This window comes from Canis aureus, chromosome 22 (genome assembly GCF_053574225.1).
Source record: "Canis aureus isolate CA01 chromosome 22, VMU_Caureus_v.1.0, whole genome shotgun sequence".
Classification (NCBI taxonomy): domain Eukaryota; kingdom Metazoa; phylum Chordata; class Mammalia; order Carnivora; family Canidae; genus Canis; species Canis aureus.
In genome coordinates, this window is record NC_135632.1 from 26,523,642 (window position 1) to 26,545,745 (window position 22,104).

Genomic DNA, 22,104 nt, shown 5'->3' on the forward strand with positions numbered 1-22,104 from the left:
TGGGCCGAAGGCAGCACTAAACCGCTGAGCCACCTGGGCTGCCCCCAGCTGCATTTAAAAAGCAACACCCCTGCCCCCAAAAAGCAAACCCCCTATAGAGCTGGGGCTGAGGCAGTGTTGTATATGCATCTATGTGGAATTATTACCTCTGTTTCCTCTTCTGTAAAAGTACTTTCTAGTGCTCTTCTGAGGATTAAAGGGTTAATGGGTATATACCTTAGCTCAGTGGCTGGTATGTGTTATCCATTATTCTTAATAGTCTTGCTATTAGAAACTCTTGATCACTTTATTGTAACTGGGGCTTTCCAGAGCCCCTGGCTGCAGAGACTCAAGAGGCTCTGAAATGAGTATCTTTGGTGTTGGGTCATAGCCCTGACTTGGCCCCAAATCACCCACGGGACCTTGAGTCTGGAGATTAGATAAAATCCATGCCTACCTCTAGACTTCCAGAATGTTTGCTCTGGGGAAACCTGAGAACATTTCCTGCAGGTCTAATCCAAGCACCCAAAGGTAAAGCTGCTTGAGGAGCCTACCAAATTTAGGCCTGTAACACAGTGGAGTGGGTTACAGTTTGCCCATTAAAATCTTTGCTCTGACTTTCCAGAAATGGTCCTTGTTGCTTATAGTATTTTAGCAGAAAGACTGGCATATGGTACATTGGAACAAAACCAGGCCAAAATCTTCAGGCTTTGGCCGGATCATTATGGACAAAGGAGAGAGCAACTCTTTTCTCCTGTCAGCTCCTGCATAAAGTAAGTGAGCAGGCTGGGAATAGGAGTAAACCAAGGAGCTGAGAGGTCCTGGGGCTGCTCAGTGGCAACTGTATCAGGGCAAGCATGATGACTGGATCAAGCGGGGGCTCAGAGGAGGTGAAGAGCATGCTCCATGGGATCTGAAGTGAAAGCCTTCCATGCTCCACACAAGAGAAGCTGCAAATTGAAATGGCTAAGTTTGAAACTGAACTGCCCCGAGGCTTGCCCTTTTCACTCTTGTCGTTTTCACTCTTGTCCTCTCCTCTCCTTGCAGCACAGTGGGAGCCAGAAGGAGAAGAGAGAGGGTGTGGACAGAAGGAAAAGAAGCTGTGGTCTATATATACAATGGAATATTACTCAGCCATTAGAAATTACAAATACCCACCATTTGCTTCAACGTGGATAGAACTAGAGAGTATTATGTTAAGTGAAATAAGTCAATAGGAGAAGGACAAACATATGGTCTCATTCATTCGGGGAACATAAAACATAGAGAAAGGGAATAAAGGGGAAAGGAGTGAAAATGAGTGAGAAATATCAGTGAGGGTGACAGAACATGAGAGACTCCTAGCTCTGGGAAACGAACAAAAGGTAATGGAAAAGGAGGTGGGTGGGGGGATGGGGTGACTGGGTGATGGGCACTGAGGGGGGCACTTGACGGGATGAGCACTGGGTGTTATGCTATATGTTGGCAAATCTAACTCCAATAAAAAAATATACAAAAAAGAAAAAAAAATTTTTTTTAAAAAGGGAAAGAGATGGGGGTGTGGCAGTAATGAGCACTGGCTCGCAGTTCCACGGGGAGAGGCTACAAGGGAAAGGGATGAGATCAAAGTAAGGTGGAGCAAAACAGATTGAAACAACATCCATTTATTAAGATATTTGTTGGAAGAATCAATATATAAATCACTTCCTATGTATTTTCTAACTCTGTCAAGAGGGAGGTATGCAATTATCTCCATTACACAGATGAATGAAAAGGGACTCAGAAAGCTTACGATTCTTGATCAGACACTGGGTGTTATGCTATCTGTTGGCAAATTGAACTCCAATAAAAAAAATACAAAAAAAAAAAAAAAAAGATCCTTGCTCAGAGTTACAGGCTCACTATGTTGAAGAGCTAGGATTCAAGATAAAGCCAGCTAGTCTCCAAATGGAGGCCAGAAGGAGGAGCTCTGATGCCCTGCCACTCCTTGGCACTTACAGACCCACCAGGGAAAAGAAGCACCTTGCAGGTCCATGCTAGGTTAGCAACTACTTTACTAGCCAGGCAGAGAAAGAAAGATTTCCTCCTTGCCCAGCAACAGTCCAGCCAATGAGGAAATTGTCACAACCAGCTAATGAAAAGCTACTATACTTGCAACTCCCAGTTTACTCCAATGGACCTTTTGTTTATAACAGCTCTTCCCAGCTCCCTTCTTTCCTCAATCAGGCAGGGCTTCTTTCCTTTGTTTTCCAGAATTGCCAATGGTTTTGCTGAAGCTTGTTTATCCCAAATTACAATTCTCTGCTATTCCCAAATTCATTTTTTTTTTCTGGTAAAATGACTGACAGGTTTTTAAAATTAATTAATTAATTTATTAAAATTTTATTTTTTATTCATTCTTGAGAGACACAAGAGAGAGAGGCAGAGACACAGGCAGTGGGAGAAGCAGGCTCCATGCTGGACGCCCAATGCAGGACTCGATCTGGGACTCTGGGATCACACCCTGTGCCAAAGGCAAGTGCTCAACCACTGAGCTATCCAGACGTCCCATGACTGACAGTTTTTATTTTTAAAGTCAACATGCCCAAGATAGACTCTGCTTTTCTTTCTCTCAGAAATGACTTGATCAGGCAGGAGAATAGAAGGAAAAGAATGGGAGTGCCAGTATATGCCAGGCACTGTGCTAGGAACTTCACCTATGTTATCTCCCTTAACCCTAACAAGGCAGCAAGGTCAATATTTTGAATTCCATTTCATAATGAGAAAACTGAGGTACAGAAAGGTTAAGTGTGTAGTGAATAATTAATCTTACACAAAGAGAGGTCTGGCCTTTGTCTCAACTCCTGGCAAGATGGTGTACATTCTGTGCCTCATTGCTTCAGAGCTTTATTTTTGATCCTCTAACCAAGATTTTGTAACTCAATACTATTCTCTCTCAAAAAGCACAGCTTTTGTAAATGAAAACCCTTGTTTCTGTGTTATGAATTTCAAAGGCTTGCTTAGAAACTCAAGAGGCCCAGAATCAGACTCCAAATTCTTTGTAGTCGCTTTCCCAGGAAGAAACCCACAGGGTTCAGCCCACCCTCACCATGCAGTGATGATGGGGGAAGGTATGGTGTAAGAAGAAAGTCACTACAGGGTATAGAAAACAGCATCTAGTACATTAAAATAATGCCCCTCCCCCTGACATATCTATCAGAAAACATTCCAAAGAAGCCAATTCTTCCCATATCCTCCATGCTATGGCTTCTGAAATGTCAAACTTCCAACCCAAGTAGTCACATCTGAAGATTTTCTCTCAATCTCACTCTTTAATGGATGGAAAGACCTATGGATATAGCCTGCTGTTTTCACTGCCCAATAGTATATACTATGAAAATAACAGTTCTCTCATAAAGATGGGAGTGGCACACATTTGTTGAAAGTTACATCAGTTTTTTTCCTAGTTCTTTCCCATTGCAGTAAGGATAGTTAGCAATTTTCAGAGTACGTCATAGTAGTTCAGGTTTGAGAAGTTACTGGGCAGCCTGGGTGGCTCAGCAGTTTAGCGCCGCCTTCAGCCCAGGGCCTGATCTTGGAGTCCCGGATCGAGTCCCACCACAGGCTCCCTGCATGGAGCCTGGTTCTCTCTCTGCCTGTGTCTTTGCCTCTCTCTCTCTCTCTCTCTCATAAATAAATAAAATCTTTAAAAAAAAAAAAAAAAGAGAGAGAGAAGTTACTGAGCCATTTCAGTTGCAAGCCCATGTATTAGCACCCCCTGGGGTTATATGCTTTTTTTTTCCCTTTAGGCTAGTTAATGCCATTGATTATAGCCTGTTGCTATTGATGTCAAGGTTATGTCTTTAGTCTCCACAGGGTCTAATTACCTTTGCTGTGTTCCAGCGCTTTCTAAAATATATGCACTTAGTCATCAGGGGACCAAGCAATGTGACAGGTAAAAACAAACCTTTCTGAGAAATTCAAGGTCTTTGTGAGGGAAGAGGCAAGGAGAAGACATGTATTTTTTGTCCTGGAAGCCAAATAACAAATTTTGGGAAAATTATAATATTTATCTAATTTTTTGCTTTTCCCCAACATATTTTATTTTTAAAATTTCAGATATACAGAAGAGTTGAAAGAATTTAAGTTAGCACCCATGTACTCACCATCTAGATTCTACCATTAACATGTTGTTGTGTGTGCTTCATCACACACCTAAGCACTTACCTATCCCCTCTGTCCAGTAAACCTGTCTTATATCCTGATGCATATCAAAGTAAGTTTCAGGAATCAGTATACTTCACTTCAAAACATTCTGGCATATTATTAGTTTTTCCTATTGGTGCTGTAACAAATTGCCATAAATTCAATGGCTTAAAAAACCTACAAATTTATTATCTTACAATTCTGGAGATTAGGAAGTTTGAAATGGGTCTTCCATTGGCTAACTTCAAGGTGTTGGCAGAGCTGTATTACTTCTGGATGCTTTAGGAAAGAGTCCATTCCCTTGTCTTTCACAGTTTCAAGAAGCCACCTGCATTCCTTGGCTCATGGCCTCTTCCTCCACCTTGAAAGCTAGCACTGTAGCATCTTCAAATCTCTCTCTGATCTCCGCTTCTACTATCACATCTTCTCTGACCCTCTTGTTTTCCCCATAGAAGATCCTTTGTTATTACATTGCACCCATTTGTATAATCTAGGACAATCTAAACAATCTACACATCTCAAGATTCTTAATTATATCTGTCAAGTCCCTTTTGTCATGTAAAGTAATTGTATTAGTCTTCTTGGGCTGCTAGAACAAAACACCAGGGACTGGATGGCTTTAACAATAGAAATTTATTTTTAGAAAGTTCTAGAGGTTAGGAAGTCCAAAAGTAAGGGGCTATTGATTTGGTTCCTAGTAAGAGTTTTCTTCCTGTCTTGTAGACAGCTGTCTTCTCATTATGTCCTCACATGGCTGAGAGAGCAAACTATCTGGTGTCTCATTTTACAAATGTTAGTATCTAATCTTATCAGATCAGGGCTCCCCATCGTGACTTTATTAACCTTAATTACATTATTTTAGGCCTATCCAAATACAGCCATATTGACAATTAGGGCTTCAACTTATGATTTTTGTGGGGGATATAGTTTATAGGTTCTGAGGATTAGGACATGGCATCTTTTTGGGGGTGGGAGACATTATCCTATCTACCACAGCATGCACAACTTTTTCAATTTTAATACTCTCTTAGGACAGTCAGATAAAAAATAGGGAGACAACATAAGGATAGAAACAAATAATGATACAAAAACAAGTCTAAGGACTGAGCCCTGGGGCACTATGGAGATGAGGGAGATAAGGAGAAACCAGCAAAGATGTCCCAGGAGGAGCAGCTAGGTGAGGAAGAACCCCAGTAAGTGCAGACTTCTGGGAGTCAGAAGTAGAGAGTATTTCTAGAAGGGGATGCTTAATTGCATGTCACTGCTGCTGACAGATCAAAGAAATGAGGGTTGAAAGTTGGTGCTCTGCTCTGGTGAGGTGGTCAGGGAAGTGCTTGGCTGGAGTGACTTCATGAGAGAAGAGGAGGAGAGGAACTGGAGAGGGTAGAGTTATGAATGGAGGAGAGAAGAACACATCAAATAGCTTTTTCAGGAAATTCTGGTAAAAAGAGGAGCAGAGGAAGAGGTGGTATCTGATGTCATCATCAATATCAATTTGATATATTTGCAAATACTGACCAACTTCTTTCATGAGCTCCAGAAAGAAGTGACTAGAAGAAGGATAAAATAAGAATCTTCAAGTGTTTCATTTGTAAGTCATCTCTACCATCCCAATTTAGCAAGGAAACTCCTGAAGGAATTCACATGACATTGATGCCCTGAACTCTTACAGTATTATCAACACTCTTTCCTTCTTTCCTCTTCCCCTTCTTTCATCATATTTTCACTTATTTATTCATTCTTTCCTTTATTCATTCCACAAATACATAGGGATTAGTATGAATTAGCTAACAGTAAAATTCTTTCCATTTCTTACTGAAATTTTTCATTTTATCTTCTCTGATCCTTGAGAATGAAAATATTCTTAAATTTCAAAACCAGTTGGTTTTATCTGCCAAAAACACACTCCCTGATTTAGTTGCAGACATTCCTCTAAATATTTTCTCATGCAAATGTCCCTATCATATAGTTTTTAGAAGTAATTTTTGGAGAGCAAAGTCTGGGCAGGAATATGCAAATAATTTATATTATGAATCTCATTCACTTAAAAAGATAATACATTCTTTTTTTCATTTTTAAAACTGCCCTCAGAAATGAATGGGGAAATTTCATGAATTTTTCCTTTTCATGGCTTCATATTTCTCAAGCTAATTCTTCCTTAAATTTTCCAAACTCCAGAATCTTCCTTTTCCCCATTATTCCCACACCCTTTGTTCTTTTCTTTCTTTTTTTAAAAAATCTCATTATATCTTCTCCTCAGTCTCCTTGTGATTTCTCTGTCCCAGGTATGGCTGATAGTGATATACTTGCCTAAAAAGACTGCTTAATATTGTTCTTTTAATCATCCTGTTTCTGTCATTGTTTTCCTTGCTGTCCATTCTGTGATGAGAACAATTTCATTCTCATTAGAACAATTAAAACAATTGCTAGGATGATTTTCTCACATCTTATGATTTCCTCTCAAAAGCTTAACAATTGGGATCCCTGGGTGGCGCAGCGGTTTGGCGCCTGCCTTTGGCCCAGGGTGCAATCCTGGAGACCCGGGATTGAATCCCACATCAGGCTCCCGGTGCATGGAGCCTGCTTCTCTCTCTGCCTGTGACTAAAATAAATAAATAAATAAATAAATAAATAAATATTTTTTAAAAAAGCTTAACAATTAAACTATTTCACTGAAAACTTCTGGATTTAAATAAAGGAAACAAAGAATTTTTACAACCTTGATGTTTACCTACCCAAATGTTATATGAACACCCAGAGCATTATATTCTGATCTGGACATCACATCTTAGGATGGATAGTGACAATTAAAATATGCCCATTGGCAAGTGATCAGGAATTTGAAAGCCATGATGTAAGAAATGATATGATTGAAGGATTTGGGAATGTTTTGTTTGGAAAAAAAGAAGTATTGGGTGGGAGTGAGGTATGAGGAAGTCAAAGATGACAGATTAAGAAAAAGTCGGATTGGGATAGTGACTGCCACTATAGGCCAAATTGGCTGACTGTCCCACAAGGATATTAGTACTTGGGATGATGGGAAAGGGTAGTATTCTGAGAGGCAACCAGTGGAAAATTGGGTGTTTTTAAGCTTGGCCATCAGTAGAAAGATCACTCACCTGTCAGTTGTATCTCACCCATTCCCTACACCTCTCACACCCATTCCCTACACCTATCTGGTCATGGCTTTTCCTACATCTTCTAGTTAGACCTCAGAAGCAGAGGTGGTTCATGATCTCAAAGGACTGAAGATAAGCCCACAGCCAAAAATCATGGAACAATTTAAGAAAAATAAGTACTGTGAGAGAATAACTACAAACAGAACAACCTACAGCAGAAGGAGACCTATTAATGGGATATGAACATGAATCTTAATCCTAACTAAGATGTTGAAAATATGAAATAAGAATTGGTAGTTTTTAAGGAGAGTCCACTGAGGATATTGGCTTTAAAAAAAAATGCAATTGCCAAAATAAAGAATTGGTTTAAGAGCTGAATGGATGGCAAATGGATAGAATCTAGAAACCAACCCATGTGTATATGGGAGCTTGGTGTATGTAGCACCATCATAACCTGGTAGGGGGAGGATGGATTATTTAATAGTCTCTAGAAAACTGGCCCACCATTTGGGGAAAAGTAGGATTAGGTCTCTGCCTTGTTCTATATACAAAAATGAATTTTAGGTAGGTTAAAAGCCAAATATGAAAGACAAAGCTACACACCTATTAGAGAAAATGTAGAATATATTTTGTGACATTGGAATGGAAAAGGATTTCTTAAGATGTCAAAATGTGAAAACCATAAAGGAGATAACTAGTGAAGTTAATGACACCAAAATTAAAGATTTTTGGGCAGCCCCAGTGGTGCAGCGGTTTAGCGCCACCTGAAGCCTGGGGCATGATCCTAGAGACCCAGGATCGAGTCCCACGTCGGGCTCCCTGCATGGAGCCCGCTTCTCCCTCTGCCTGTGTCTCTGCCTCTCTCTCTTTCTCTCTGTGTGTGTCTCTATGAATAAATAAATATAATCTTTTTTAAAAAATTAAAAGATTTTTGATACCATTAACCAAGTTAACAGACAGGTGGTAGACTGGAAGTGGCAAAGTAGATGTGGTATACCAAATACCCAGAGAACTCCTGCAAATCAGATAAATAAAAGTAAGGAAAAGGATAAGGGATATTGTAGTAGACCCTGCTGATGTCCTGCCCACATTGCTTAGCCTACCTCTGAGTTCACCTGCCAGCTGTGATGGCAGATGTTTCCCTGCATCACACAGCCTCCCACCTCAGTGTGGAACCTCTTTCTTGGCCTGAAGGTTCTCTGAGGTACTGTGGGACACCCTTCATTTAGATGCAGTACAAACTGGAAGTGCCAGTGGTTGAATCCTCCCAGAAACAGCCCCAACCAGTAAGGACCAGGGAGTGGTGTATAAATAGCTTAGCTTCCCCATTTCTTGGTGGGAGAATTCTGAGGAATGTTCAGTACCATTCCTCAGACAGTTGCTATCAAGACTGAATCTGGTTGCCCACAGTAGTTACTTACTCATAACCTACTTTTGCTTTGTTCTTCTCCTTTGTCTCATTGTTCTTACTCCTTCACTTGTGCTTCTGAATAAATGACCTGCACTCAAGTCCTTGTCTGAGAGTCTACTTTCAGGGGAACCCAGATTAGGACAGATATAAATAGGCATTTCACAGAAGGGGAAATAGCAAAGGCCAAGAAGTGTGGGAAGAGATGCTCAACTTCAGTAACCAGAGAAATGAAAACTATTCAGAGAACTACCACTTTTCTTCCAAATGTTTGCAACAATTAAAAATCTGGATTTTATAAAGTGCTTGTGTGAACATAGAGAAACAAAAACCGTATGCACTATTAGTCCAGCCATTCTGGAGAGCAGTTGGTGTTTGGTGGATTTGCATGTGTGTACATGATACAGTCTCACAAATCCCCTCCTATGGAAATGCCGCACACAAACTCTCAGACACTCATCCTATCTGGTCTACGAATCAGGCCAGTCTCCAATGCTCCTGGTAATCCTACCACATTTCCCAAGTCCATCTCTCTCTTGCTCAACTTCTCTAAAACCTTTTCCTTCCCCACATTCAGCTGGTGACCTCACTTCTTACTGAAATGAGAGAGTGGAAGCAAACAATGTCCACATGCTCCCCTCACCAGATCTAGCAACCTGCTCATAAGTGTGCCTGTGTCTTCTGCCTGCCTCCCTTCCTAGCACTAAGTGTTCCCATGTCTCTCGCCTCCTCAGGACATTTGCTCCTGGATTGTCCTCTCTTTGTCCTGCACCGTCAGTTTTCTCTCCCTATCACATTAGCAGGTAATTGTAGTCCTCACATAGAAGAAGGACATGGAAGAGAAGAAGGAGGTGGAGGAGAAGGGGCAAGAAGAGAAAGGAGGAAAAATGAAAACTTCCCTCTTTTACACATTTGCCTCCATACTTTGTTCCATTTTTATGCTCCTCTCCACAGCAAGATATTTCCAAAGAATTGTCTATAATTCTCAGTCCTCCCCTGGCTGGGCTAATCAGTCAACATTATTTGAGGCAATTGTTGGTTTCCTCCTTCTTAAAACCTTTTCTTCAATGGTTTAGGGATATTTCTCTCTAACTTGATTTTTCTGTCACATCGCCTCTACTTCTCACTTTCCTTGTTGGCTCCCACAGCCTTTACAGACTCCATGTTGCCCTGTCCCTTGACCTGTTCTCTTCATGATCTGCACTCACCCCTAAGTAATCTCTGCTTTAAAGATCACATATACCAGGATTACTTCCCAAGTTTATCTCCAGCACAGACCTTGATCCCAAACCCCAAAGTCACCTACTTGACAGTTACCACTTGGATATCCAAATAAGCATTTCAGACTTAAAAGATTAAAATAAAACTATTGATTTGCCCCCTGAAACCTGTGGTTTCCCTCCACCCCCGATCCTCTTTGTTTCAGGAAATGGCCACTTGATCCTTCCACCTGCTCAGGTCACAACTCTTGGAGGCACTCTTAATTCTTCTCTTCCTCTCACAGCCCACATCCAATCGACTTGCAGATATTACTGGCTTTAACTTCAGAATATGCTTTGGTATTCCTACCCCCTCTCCCTACCACTGTGTAACTGTAATTTTTCAAGCAACTATTGCCTGGTCCAACTAACGTCATCTTTGCCTAGCACATGGCACCAGCCTCCTAACTGGACTTCCCTCTCACCCTTACTCTGCTATAATGTGCTCTCCACTCAGATACCAGCAGTATCTTTTTAAAAAGTAAGTTGGATCTTGTCATTCTTTCCCTCAAAATCCTTCCCATTTCACCCAAATGGAAGCTAAAGTCTTTACCATGGCCTACAGGATTCCATCAGATTTGACTTGGTCTAGCCCTGTAATCTCCCCTCACTCCCTCTGTATTAGCCCTACCCACTGCTGTTCCTGGAATATGTATTGCATAGTCTCACTTCAAGGCCTGTGTACTCCCTGGTCCCTCTGCCTGGAATGCTCTTTTTCCAGATATCAGCACGGCCTACTCTCATTTTATTCAAGTCTCTATCAAAGGTCACTACATTCCCAGAGAGCCCTTTCCTGACCACTCAAGAGCATTCTTCATTGCTCTCTGTCCTCTTATCCTGATTTATTTTCTTTTTTGCACTTACCATAATCTAGCATTATACATTTGTTTATTTATAATTTCTCCTACTAAAATAAAGGAAGGGACTTTATCTATTTTTGTCCTTATGGTATGCCTAGCACCTAGCTGTATGTCGCATACAGTAGGCATCTGTAAATACTTGTTGAATAAAGGAATAGATAGGCATACAACTGAGAACTAAACAAAAATTTTCATCCCAGAATTTTTCATAACAAAAACCTTAAGCAGCCTCAGTGCCTTTTAGTGAAAGAAGAGAAATAAAATGCAGTCTAAGCATAACAAAACAAAACAGTATTCAGCTGTTATAAGAAATAAACAAGATTCATATATCCATATATCGACATGGAGAAATCTTATAAACAAAAAGTTGAGGCAGGAAAGGTGGTGAGACACAGTATAATACTGGGTGAATACTGGGACTGGGAATGGAAGATAAAGGAGAAAATGTTTTTAATAAAACAAATAATAAAATACAGTATAAAATAAGGGCTATTCCATAGAGCAATGATGATAGTATGTTATGAACTAAGGATTTTGTTCAATTGTATGTGAAAAAAATGAGTTGTCCTGGGGAAGTGTTTGTTTAACTGGAGAATATGGGACAGGATTTCTCAGAGGTGTAGGGGAGACCAGTGGGGCCTGACTAGGTCTGGGAAGGCTTTGTGGAAGCAGTGGGACTCCTATACACCCTGAAGGATGGACATGATACAAATAGAGAGCAATAGGAGGACACTCAGTAGTATCAAAGACATGAGCAAAATCCCAGAGGTAGGAAAGCTGAAGATATAGGGATAAACCTATCAGCCTCAGAAGATGGCTCATGGGGTAGGGAATATGGTAGAATAGAAAAAGATAAAATTAAAAACACTCCCTAAGGTCAGATGGTAGAATGCCTTGGATACTGCTAAGGAATTTGGACTTAATTTAAATCCTAATAATATCAATAATTCTGACATTTATTGAGTACTTACTATTAAAAAATACACAAGAGCCATCTATATGCTGTCTATAGAGGCTCACTTCAGACCTAAAGAGACTTACAGTCTGGACGTGAAAAGAAAGAAAAGATGTTCCATGCAAATGGAAGTGGGAGAAAGAAAGAAAGAAAGGAAGAAAGAAAAGAAAGAAGAAAGAAAAGAAAAAAAGAAGGAAGGAAGAAAAAAGAAAGAAAGAAAGAAAGAAAGAAAGAAAGAAAGAAAGAAAGAAAGAGAAGAGAAAAGAAAAGAAAGAAAAAGAAGAGAAAAGAAAAGAAAGAAAGGCAGAAAGAAAGAAAAGGCAGAGGGCAGCCCGGGCGGCTCAGCAGTTTAGCGCCACCTTCAGCCCAGGGCGTGATCTTGGAGACCCGGAATCGAGTCCCACATCAGTCTCCCTACATGGAACCTGCTTCTCTCTCTGCCTGTGTTTCTGCCTCTCTCTCTGTCTGTGTCTCTATGAATAAATAAAATCTTTAAAGAAAAGAAAAAAGAAAGAAAGAAAGAGACCGACCAGGGTAGTAATTCTTAGACAAAGTAGACTTTAAAACAAATACAAAAACTTGCTTATAAGTATTTTATATGTTTTATTTTATTTAATTCTCACAGCAACTCTGACCCATAGGTTATAACACTTACCCTTATTCTACCAATGAGAGAAATATGATCAAGGAAGGTCAAGTAACTTGTCCAATGTCACACAACTACTAATGTGGAAACCAGAATATGACTTCAAGCAGAGTTATTTCAGAACTCCCATTTTAACCACTGCATTAAATTTCCTTCAGTGAGCCATAAGATCTATTAAAGATTTCTGATCAGAGAATCACAATGTAATAGGATTTTAGCATGGATTTAGCAATTTCCACATGGAAATTTTTATAATGTACCAGAAGTTTGCAGAATGGCTTGCAGGTACAGAGAGGAAGTAGGCAGTCTTTGAAGGTGTGTAATAATGTCAGTGTGAGCTGACAGAACTGACCACCATGCTGCCAGTAAGAAGGCACAGGGAGGGACCAGTGAGGTAGCCAGTGGGGCAGGCTGTGAATCTGCATCATAGCCCTACTGTGTTAGGCATTGGGCTAAGCTCTGGGGCAATGTGGTGGAAGAGATAGACAGAGGTAATTAACTAAAAGTAAGTGTGCAAACTACTGCCAGGTAAAAGGGATACAGGGGCACCACCTAAAACAGGAGGAGGGATGAGTGTTCTTTATATGTAATTACTGCTCTACTTACTAAATTAAAACATGTTATGCATAAAGTAGCAATATACCATAACCCTGAGAAATAATTTGGAAAAAAAATCACTTTTAGAATTTCTCTCTTTAACCCTTGAAAAACAGAAGCCCTTTTCAAGTTAATCATCATATATCTAAAAAAGCAAAGGAGGTGGTTTAGTGGTCATCTAATTCACAGAGGTAACCAAAAGTATCAGAGATCATGAAGTCCTATGATACCCAATTATATAGAAATAGAATTATATAAGGTCTGTGTTTGTGGAAAATGAATGTATTACGTTCAAGTAGGTTTTAGAAGTCAGAATGAGGGATGCCTGGGTGGCCAAGTGGTTGAGCATCTGCATTCAGCTCAGGGCATGATCCCAGGGTCCTGGGATCGAGTCCCATATCAGGCTCCCTGCTGGAGCCTACTTTTCCCTCTGCCTATGTCTCTGCCTCTCTCTTTGTCTCTCATGAATAAATAAAATCTTAAAAAAAAGAAGTCAGAAAATGAATAGACATTTTAAGTAGAAGATCAAAGGTGTAAATCAAGAAAATTCATCCCCAGGCAAAGGTCATCCAACATATAGCAATTTTTATGAATATTCATATATTCACATGAAACATACTTTATTTGCAGTACTTAGTAGATTATTTGAATCCCTTAGACATCTTTTCACTCATAAAATGTCATTTCACTGCTATCAAAATGACTATAATATCTGGTACTTCTGCAGACAGTTATCTTCCATTTTTTTAATGCAAGGATGCTTGTGTAATAGTAGATGTCTTCCTGGAGAGCTGTGCTTAAACAGCTCTAGTAGTGAGAATCAAAGGTTCTCAACTACCATCTTTTCTCTCTGGGGTACTGTACAGAATCTCTTCCTGGTTCTTCTAGTCCCTTCCCTATCCCCTCCCCAGCATATCCAGAATGAGCTTTCAAAAAGTAGATCTGATTATATCACCTACCCATTCAGCTTATTATCTTTTACTGGCCTCTCATTGCTCCTGGTAATTACCTGGAATGCCCTTGTAATCTAGTTGCTGCCTCCTGCTACCCCTTTGCTGCATACTATTTCCTTTCTCACTCTGTACTCCAGCCACATGACCTCTTAATTCATCCATGCTGTCTTCACCTCAGGGTCTTTGTACAGTGTTGCCTTCTTCCTGAAACAGTCCCCCAACCTCTCTCATCCTCCCGCTCACCTTTTTTTTTTTTTTAATTTTTTTTAATTTTTATTTATTTATGATAGTCACAGAGAGAGAGAGAGAGGCAGAGACACAGGCAGAGGGAGAAGCAGGCTCCATGCACCGGGAGCCCGACGTGGGATTCGATCCCGGGTCTCCAGGATCGCGCCCTGGGCCAAAGGCAGGCGCTAAACCGCTGCGCCACCCAGGGATCCCCCGCTCACCCTTTTGTTCTCAGCTCAAAGATCACTTCATATATATGTCACCGCCTAAGTGCCCCACAATCTTTTGGGTAAAGAGAAAAAGTCCCTTCTCTCATAAGTGGATATTCCAGGCAGGGAGGCATAAAATAAATATGAACATATGCAATCTGTCAGGAAGCTAGATGTGCTAAGAAGAAAAATAAAAGCACAGTAAGAAGGAAGAAGCCAAGGTGGGGATGGGATTGTTACTTTAGACAGGTGGATATGGAAGGTTTCTCTACTAAAGGAATATTTGAGCAGAGACTGGAAGGATTGAGGGACTGTCCAGCAGGTACAGAGGCCCTGCAAGTGGGAGTGCTTTTGGATTGTTCAATAAACATCAAGGAGGCCAGTGTGGCTGCAGCAGGTGAGCAGCGAAGAGAGAGTGAGGGAGATGAAGTGTTCAAGAGAGTAGGGAAGGGGCCGCAGACCATGGAGGGCCTTGTAGGCCATGGTAAGGACTCTGGATCCCTCACCCCATCTCCCATAAGTGCTAAGAGGAAATACTGCAGACAAGTAACATGATTTTACTCTTTTCTTTGAAGACTCCCTCTGGCTCCTGTGAAGTAAAGAGACAAGAGGAGGAGCTGGGAGCCTGCAGGATACATACAGGTGAGAGATGGTGCTAGGTGGGACTGAAGTGGTGGAGGGTGAGGAAAAGTGATCAGACTCTAGATATATTTCAAAGGTAGCGTGAACAGCCTTCTTGGAGCTCCTCATCAGAACCAGATCAGATCTCCTTGTTAAATTCTCTCACTGAATCATTGACTTGGCACCCATTCAGTAGGTAATTATATGTTCTTTGTGTAATTAGGTGGTGGGATAATATTTGGAACCATTAATGGATACTTCCTATCTCAGAGAGAGAGTAGACCTTTCAGAAAAAGGAATCTTCTCTTGGATTTTGAGATTTAAAACTTTGGGCCCTGCTTAGAAAGGCCTGGCAAAGACAATAGGAATGGAAGAATACAGAATGAGGATCAGCAAGGCCTCCTACCTTCAGAATGAGCTAAGGATTGCCCAGGTTATCAGCTGGTAGGTGAGGAGAGAATGAGAAGGCAGGAGAAAAGGTGATTCCAATGGGTCCCTGAGACTGTGCCCTATTTCTCCTAAGCCAAGGCTTGGAGGAAAGGAGAGAGCAGACATACAGATATATCTATCTGTTTACATATCCATATGCTACATTTAATTAATGTCTGTGTACCCAACTGAATGGTGAACTCCATCAGAGCAGGTGTATCAGTAAAGGGATGCTTCTGGCTACAAGTTAAAGGAATGTAAAGAATTTGATGTTTGTATTTTTCACATAAAGAAGTTTGGTGCTGGACAGTTGCTGATATTGATTCACTACTCAGTGATATCAGGAATGGTGTCTCTATTATTTTCTTTTTGTCTCTGTGATTTTCCCTCATGGTTGCCATTACTCTAGCCATATATCTGCACTGAATATGGAAAGAAAGGGAAGGTATGGCTCAAGCTATGTCTGTCTCCCTTTATTAGGAAAGTCATCCTTTTTCCAAAAGTCCTCCAGCATATTTGGCTTTATAGTTTTATATCTCATTGGCCAGAATGAAGTCATGGGCCTGTACTACAAGAGAAGGCTGGGAATTTTTAGGGAAGAACTGCCGTGATTATCAGAGACCAATAATGATTCATCAGCAGTGGCTGGATACATTGCTGGCCTGAACCAAAACGGGTTCTGTCAGCAAAGATAAAGGGGCTCACTAAGAGTATAAGTGAAAGCAAGGATAATGACTGGGTTTATGTGTCCAGTATTCAGCACATGCACATCTTAAGTGGAAATTCAGTTCTAAAGCCAAGATTCAAGGTGCAAATTGCATATACTTAAAATTGCCCTTAAACATTTCCTTAGGATTTGGCTGTGTTGGAGGCCAACATGCCATCTCTTGAAAAGCCAACACTGTCGTTTTTACCCTAACATTGGAACGGATCACTATTTCTGCACTTCTAAATAACAGTAGCACCCTCAATGCAGCAAGATACTTTTATTTGGAGAGGCACAGGGGACCCCTCACCCCAAGCTCATTAAATAAACTGGTAGGTAGAAATGCACTCATTATTTAAATAGTCATCCACATGCTAGGAAGCATATGGTGTAGAGGTTGTGGTTAAGAGTCTGTCCAGTGTAGACAGACTATCTGGATTTGAAGGCCTGTTCCATCACTGATTAGTTAGTGTCTTGACCTTGGGCAAATTATTTAACCTCTGTGTGGCTCAGTTTCCTATCCGTGAAATGGGAATAATGATGGCACCAACCTTGGGGAGGTTGTTGTGAGAATGAAATGAGTTAATTAATACAGGTAAAAACTGTGTGTCTGGCCCATTCTAAGTGGTACAGAAGGTTTAGCCAATATTACTGTTGTTATTGCATAGTTGTGTTAACTTCTGTTAAATGTGCACACGATGATCCTCCCAAGTAGAAGGCACTCAATAAATATTTATTAGTCAGAAAATCATCAATTTCAGGGTCATGGTCATACCAAGGAGACTTCCCTTATGCAGAACCCCAAGTGTTAGAAAAAAGTCTTTGAATTACAGCTAAACTGGCTGTCTCATGAAAGGTAATTGCTTGCAATTTGCCTCAACTAAAGCCAGTGTGCATTGTTTCCTCCCATTGTAGTGAGGTTTATAGGCTGTGAAACTATCTCTCATAATTCATGCAGGCACAGTCTATTGGGCCTCCACTGGACCCAGTGGGAAAGTGGAGAAAGCCAGGAACTGGACTAGGGGTTTCCCTGCAGGATTCACTCAGTTGTAAGATGAGACCAGCAGGAGGTGACCAAATACCCAAATCTGAGTCCATAAGAGAAGAGCAGCTCAAATCCCACTCAGACTGATACCGCGCTAAGCAAGTATACCTGGTGGGGACAACATAGTCCTAGATGTTCTGAAGCCCAGGTGGGCAAATCTGTGCAAGCTGTCCTTCGTTACCCACACTGACATGTGTGCAATTTCATGATACTCTTAGCCATGACCACAGAGCTCCAAACACCTGTCAGCACCATCCCAAGACTGGGCTTAACTATGCTCAGTGTGATGGAGTGGCAGCATGGCAGCGCTATGGGAGGCAACAAGTCTCATTTATTTATTCAAGCATCCTGATATTGAGAAAGTAGAAATCTGTACCTAGCATTATAGTAGGCACTGGAGAAACAACAGTTAACAAAAAAACCTGACATGATCTCTGCACATTAGAAAAAAACAACTAAACAATCATAAATAGACATGTAAATAGAACTTGTAGTGAATGCTCCTGAAGGTTTAGGAGGCTTGTAATTAAGACCCAGATTCTTCACCCCCGCCCACCCCACCCTCACATCCCCCTTTCCCCCCAACTTGGTTTAGAAACTAAGAGGCACAGAAGTAAAGCAGATAAAGATAAAAATATCGTCTTCATTGCTGATCAAAAGAACACGGCGATGGTATGGCAAGCCAGGCTTGTTAATGTTTCCTCCTGCATTGGACATATCGTCCCTCTCCCTCAAATCCTCAAGCCACAGGGCTGAGCCTATTCCATCAAGCCTACCTTGCAAGCCTAGAGGAGTCCAGACGAGCAGGTGTGCGGGATGAGGCCACGCTTGCCTCGTTCCTTCTCTCAAACCCACCAATCAGAGGGGTCGTTGTTCCTCTGCTAGGGGCGGGGCAAGAGGTGTGGCGTGTTACTCAAACAGAGGTATGTGGAAGATAGGGAGAGTGCGGAGTAAGTGATCTGCAGAGGTGTGATAGGTTAGTAAAGGACACAATGAGGAATTATAGGAGTTCCTCAGTTAGGATCAGGATGTTGGGAAGGTTCCTTTGAGTGAGATGTTTAAAGCAAGCACCAAGCAGTTTGGTTCCAAGACCTAAACTATTTACCTTCAGGAATAGATACTGCAGAACTTATTGTCAAGACATTGGGTTGTTTTTGTTTGTTTTTTTCTAAGAGCAATGACACAATATTGAATTTAAGCATGGGAGTGACATGATCAGTTTGGCATTTTCAGAAGCTCACTCTGCTGTGAGAACTGGAGGCAGAAAAGAGGTGAGGTTTAAGAGCATCAGCAAATAAAAATTCAGGTGAACTAAATTTACTTAGTTAAATTTGAAATTCACATTAACAACGGATAGGCATGTTCCAAATATTGTATGGGATGCACTTATACTAAAAAGTGTTCATTGTGTATCTGAAATCATTGTTTATTGGTTGCCCAAGTTTAACTGGGTGCTCAATGTTTTTTGGCAAGCCTAGCAAGGAGGAAGGAGCAGAGAAACCAGCTTGGATCCTATTGCAAGATTTGGTGATGGTGGAGATGGTGAGATGGGGTAGATCCCACTCCTGTTTTGAAAGTAGACCCTTTGTAAATGCATTTATTTAGTGAATGAGGGCAAGAGTCCGGGGTCAAGAGTAACACAGATTCTGGGTGAGCCCCTGGATGGACAGAGATTCCAGTACAGGCAGTGTCACAGAATGAGAATAACATTAGTTTTGACATTTTTAGTCTGCTGTTTACCCTATGTGGCCACATTTATTACAATACTTACCTGTTTATTAACTGACTTCAGTATAATCTGATATTGAATCTGAGACAGAGGGCAAGAGCCTTGTACATTACAAATAAAAGTAGCATAAACATCATTCAATCCTGGCGTTGCCATGCCTAATATGACATTGCATATAGATGAGAAAATTATCAGAAGCCTCTTAGGCCAGAAGACAATGAGATTAGTCCATAGTAAGGGGAACACTGATGTGTGACTCTGGGCAAGTCCCTTAAGGTGTCCATGAATTAGTAATGTGATATAAATGTAGCCTGCCCTGTTACACGGCTGTTGTAAATGTCATGAATTAAAAATAAAAAAAAATATTTTAGGGATGCCTGGGTGGCTTGGTTAAGTGTCTGCCTTTGTCTCAGATCATGATCCCTGTGTCCTGGGATCGAGCCCCATGTCGGCTCCTTGCTCAGCAGGGAATCTGCTTCTCCCTTTGCCTCTCCCCCTGCTTGTGCTTTCTCTCTCACTCTCTGTCAAATAAATAAATAAAGTCTTTTTTTTTTTTTTAAATAAAGTCTTTAAAAAATATTTTAATAATATTCCAATACCACTAGGGATAGAATGTTTCTGTCCCTTCCCCACCAAATTCACATGCAGAAGCCCAAACCTCCAATGTGATAATATTTAGAGATGGGGCCTCTGGGAAGTAATTAGATCATGAGGATGGAACCTTCATGATGAAATTGGTGGCCTTATAAGAAGAGGAAGAGATTCTCCACCCCATCTGTCTCCACACACGCACAGAAGAAAGGCCATGTGAGGACACAATGAGAAAGTGGCTTTTTGCACACCAGGAACAGTCCTTACCAGAACCTGACCAGGGAGGCTCCCTGATCTGTTTTCTAGTCTATAGAACTGTGAGAGATAATTTTCTGTTGCTTAAGCCACTCAGTCCATGGTATTTTGTTATGACATCCTGAGGTGTTTATAATATGTACTATTATTTTTTACAAAAGTAATCAGGTATAAGCAAACCAGAATTTTAAGGGTAAAATCTCTTGCTATTTTTAGTCTGCCAGTGAATGTTCTGAATCTATAGGTTAGACCACCTCTCACATAGTCTCAGGTCTCAAGACCTGGGGTAAATTACATTGTGTGTATTTCCATGCCTTCTTTTCTGTCTTCCAAATGTACCCATTAAAAGTAGCCTTAAAAGGAGATTTCACAAGAGTGTAATTGTGTTGAGGAAGGGGAAGGGGAACTTGATTGCTAGGAAACCGGGGAACCCATCTAACCAAACAGTTGTAGGTACTTAGGGACTGTGTGGATTGTGCTGACTCTATATACGTAAGCACTAGGGGCATTTCTCTTTTAGCATCTAGACAACCGGAGCATCCAGCCCTCCAGTCAGAAATCTGGCTCTGAAAAAGATGCTGAATAATGTACTAAGCCAATAAGGCTTTCCATTACATGAAAATAGAGAATTTATTATATAACTGGAAAGTCCAGGGGTGGATATTACTTCAGGCACGGCTGAATCAGTAGCTCATTCTCAATCTTTTTCTCTCTGTGCAGTGTAATTCTCCCTTATTTTTCTGCCTCTAAATGGGCTACATGCAGAGAATAGGGAAGAGGTAGTCTGGTTTTAGTAAGCTCCACATTCCTATTTCTCAGGGAACTAACTACTCCTAGGCAAAGAATGATCCTCCGTTTCCCACCATCTATGTATAAAATCCCATGGGAGGAATCTGATAGCTCTGCTTGGGTTAATAGGTCCTGTTGGACCGGTTACCATGACCCAAGGAGCAGAGTACTCTGATTTACCATCCCACCAGAACCATATCTGGTTAGGGAGATAGGAAGAGGCAGTTCCCCAAAGAAAAAGGAGATCTGCTACAAGAAGATGAGGGAATGGAAATAGGCAAGTTGAAACAGTAGATATCCACTATCTACTGTGTACCTAAAAAGACATCCACAGTTTGCTGTGACTTTTAGCCACATGGAAATTTTTATAAAAATTACTTATGAAGGATACGCACTGGAGCATTGGAAAACTGAAACAATTCCAATGTACAACTATATAGAAGTGGTCAAATAAATTGTTATATTCATACACCATAATATTACAAAGCAATTACAAAGGAAGTAGAGTTATATTTACTGACTTAAGAATGACATTTTGATATATTCTAAGAGAAAAAAATTAAGTTAAAAATGTAAATTTTAGGGACGCCTGGGTGGCTCAGCGATTGAGCGTCTGCCTTCAGCTCAAGATGTGACCCCAGGGTCCAGGATTGAGTCCCACACTGGGCTCCTTGCAGGGAGCCTGCTTCTCCCTCTGCCTATGCCTCTACCTCTCTCTCTGTGTCTCTCATGAATAAATAAAATCTTTAAAAAAATTTAAATGTAAGTTTTTCAGTATGTAACAGTGTAAAATGTAGAATTTTTGTAAAAACTTAATATTTAGAGAACTCTGTTGGCATATGCCCACCCCCCCCCCCCCCAGCAATTACCTGTGGCTTCCTTGTGGGAACTTACTATTATATTCTTTTTTGTGTGTTATAAACAATTGAAAGTATGATATTTTACATAAGCATATATTAGTTTTATAGTTTAAAAAGGTGAAAAGATCAGTATGGACGTTTAAAAAGTGACAGCTTTTTTGAGATATAAGCACATATCATAAATACATCCTTTTAAATATACAATTCAGTATTTTTTTGTATATCAGAATTGGGCAAACATTACCACTATCTAATTTCAGCATATAGTCATCACCCCAAAAAGGAATTCCAGAGCCATTAGTAATCACTATCCAGTCCTCCTTCCCCCACATCATCTGGAAAACAGTAATTTATTTTCTGTTTCTATATATTGCCTATTCTGGGCATTTCCTACAAGTAGAATCTTTACAATACGTGGTTTCTTGTGTCTGGCTTCTTTCATTTAAGATAATGTTTTCAATATTCATTCATGTGATAGCACTTCATGTATCATGATAGATATTCATTCATGTATCAGCACTTCACTGTTTTATTGCTAATGAATATTCAATTTTATGAATATACCATGTTTTAAAAAAACCTGTTCATCAATTGATGGACATTTGGATTCATTCTACTTTTGACTATTATGAATAACACTGCTATGAACTTCACATATAGGTTTTTGTGTAGACATTTTTTTTAATTCTCCTGGATATCTAC

General features: G+C 40.6%; 1 long non-coding RNA gene across 2 annotated transcripts in view; it reads left to right on the top strand.

Annotated features, from left to right (window-relative positions):
• LOC144293946 (uncharacterized) overlaps nt 1-22,104 on the top strand; it is a 90,950-nt gene that overhangs the window by 47,364 nt on the left and 21,482 nt on the right. For both annotated transcript variants that reach the window (XR_013361296.1, XR_013361295.1), the window contains exon 2: nt 14,953-15,019. This is a non-coding gene — a long non-coding RNA (uncharacterized LOC144293946). The remainder of the gene's footprint in view (nt 1-14,952; nt 15,020-22,104) is intronic.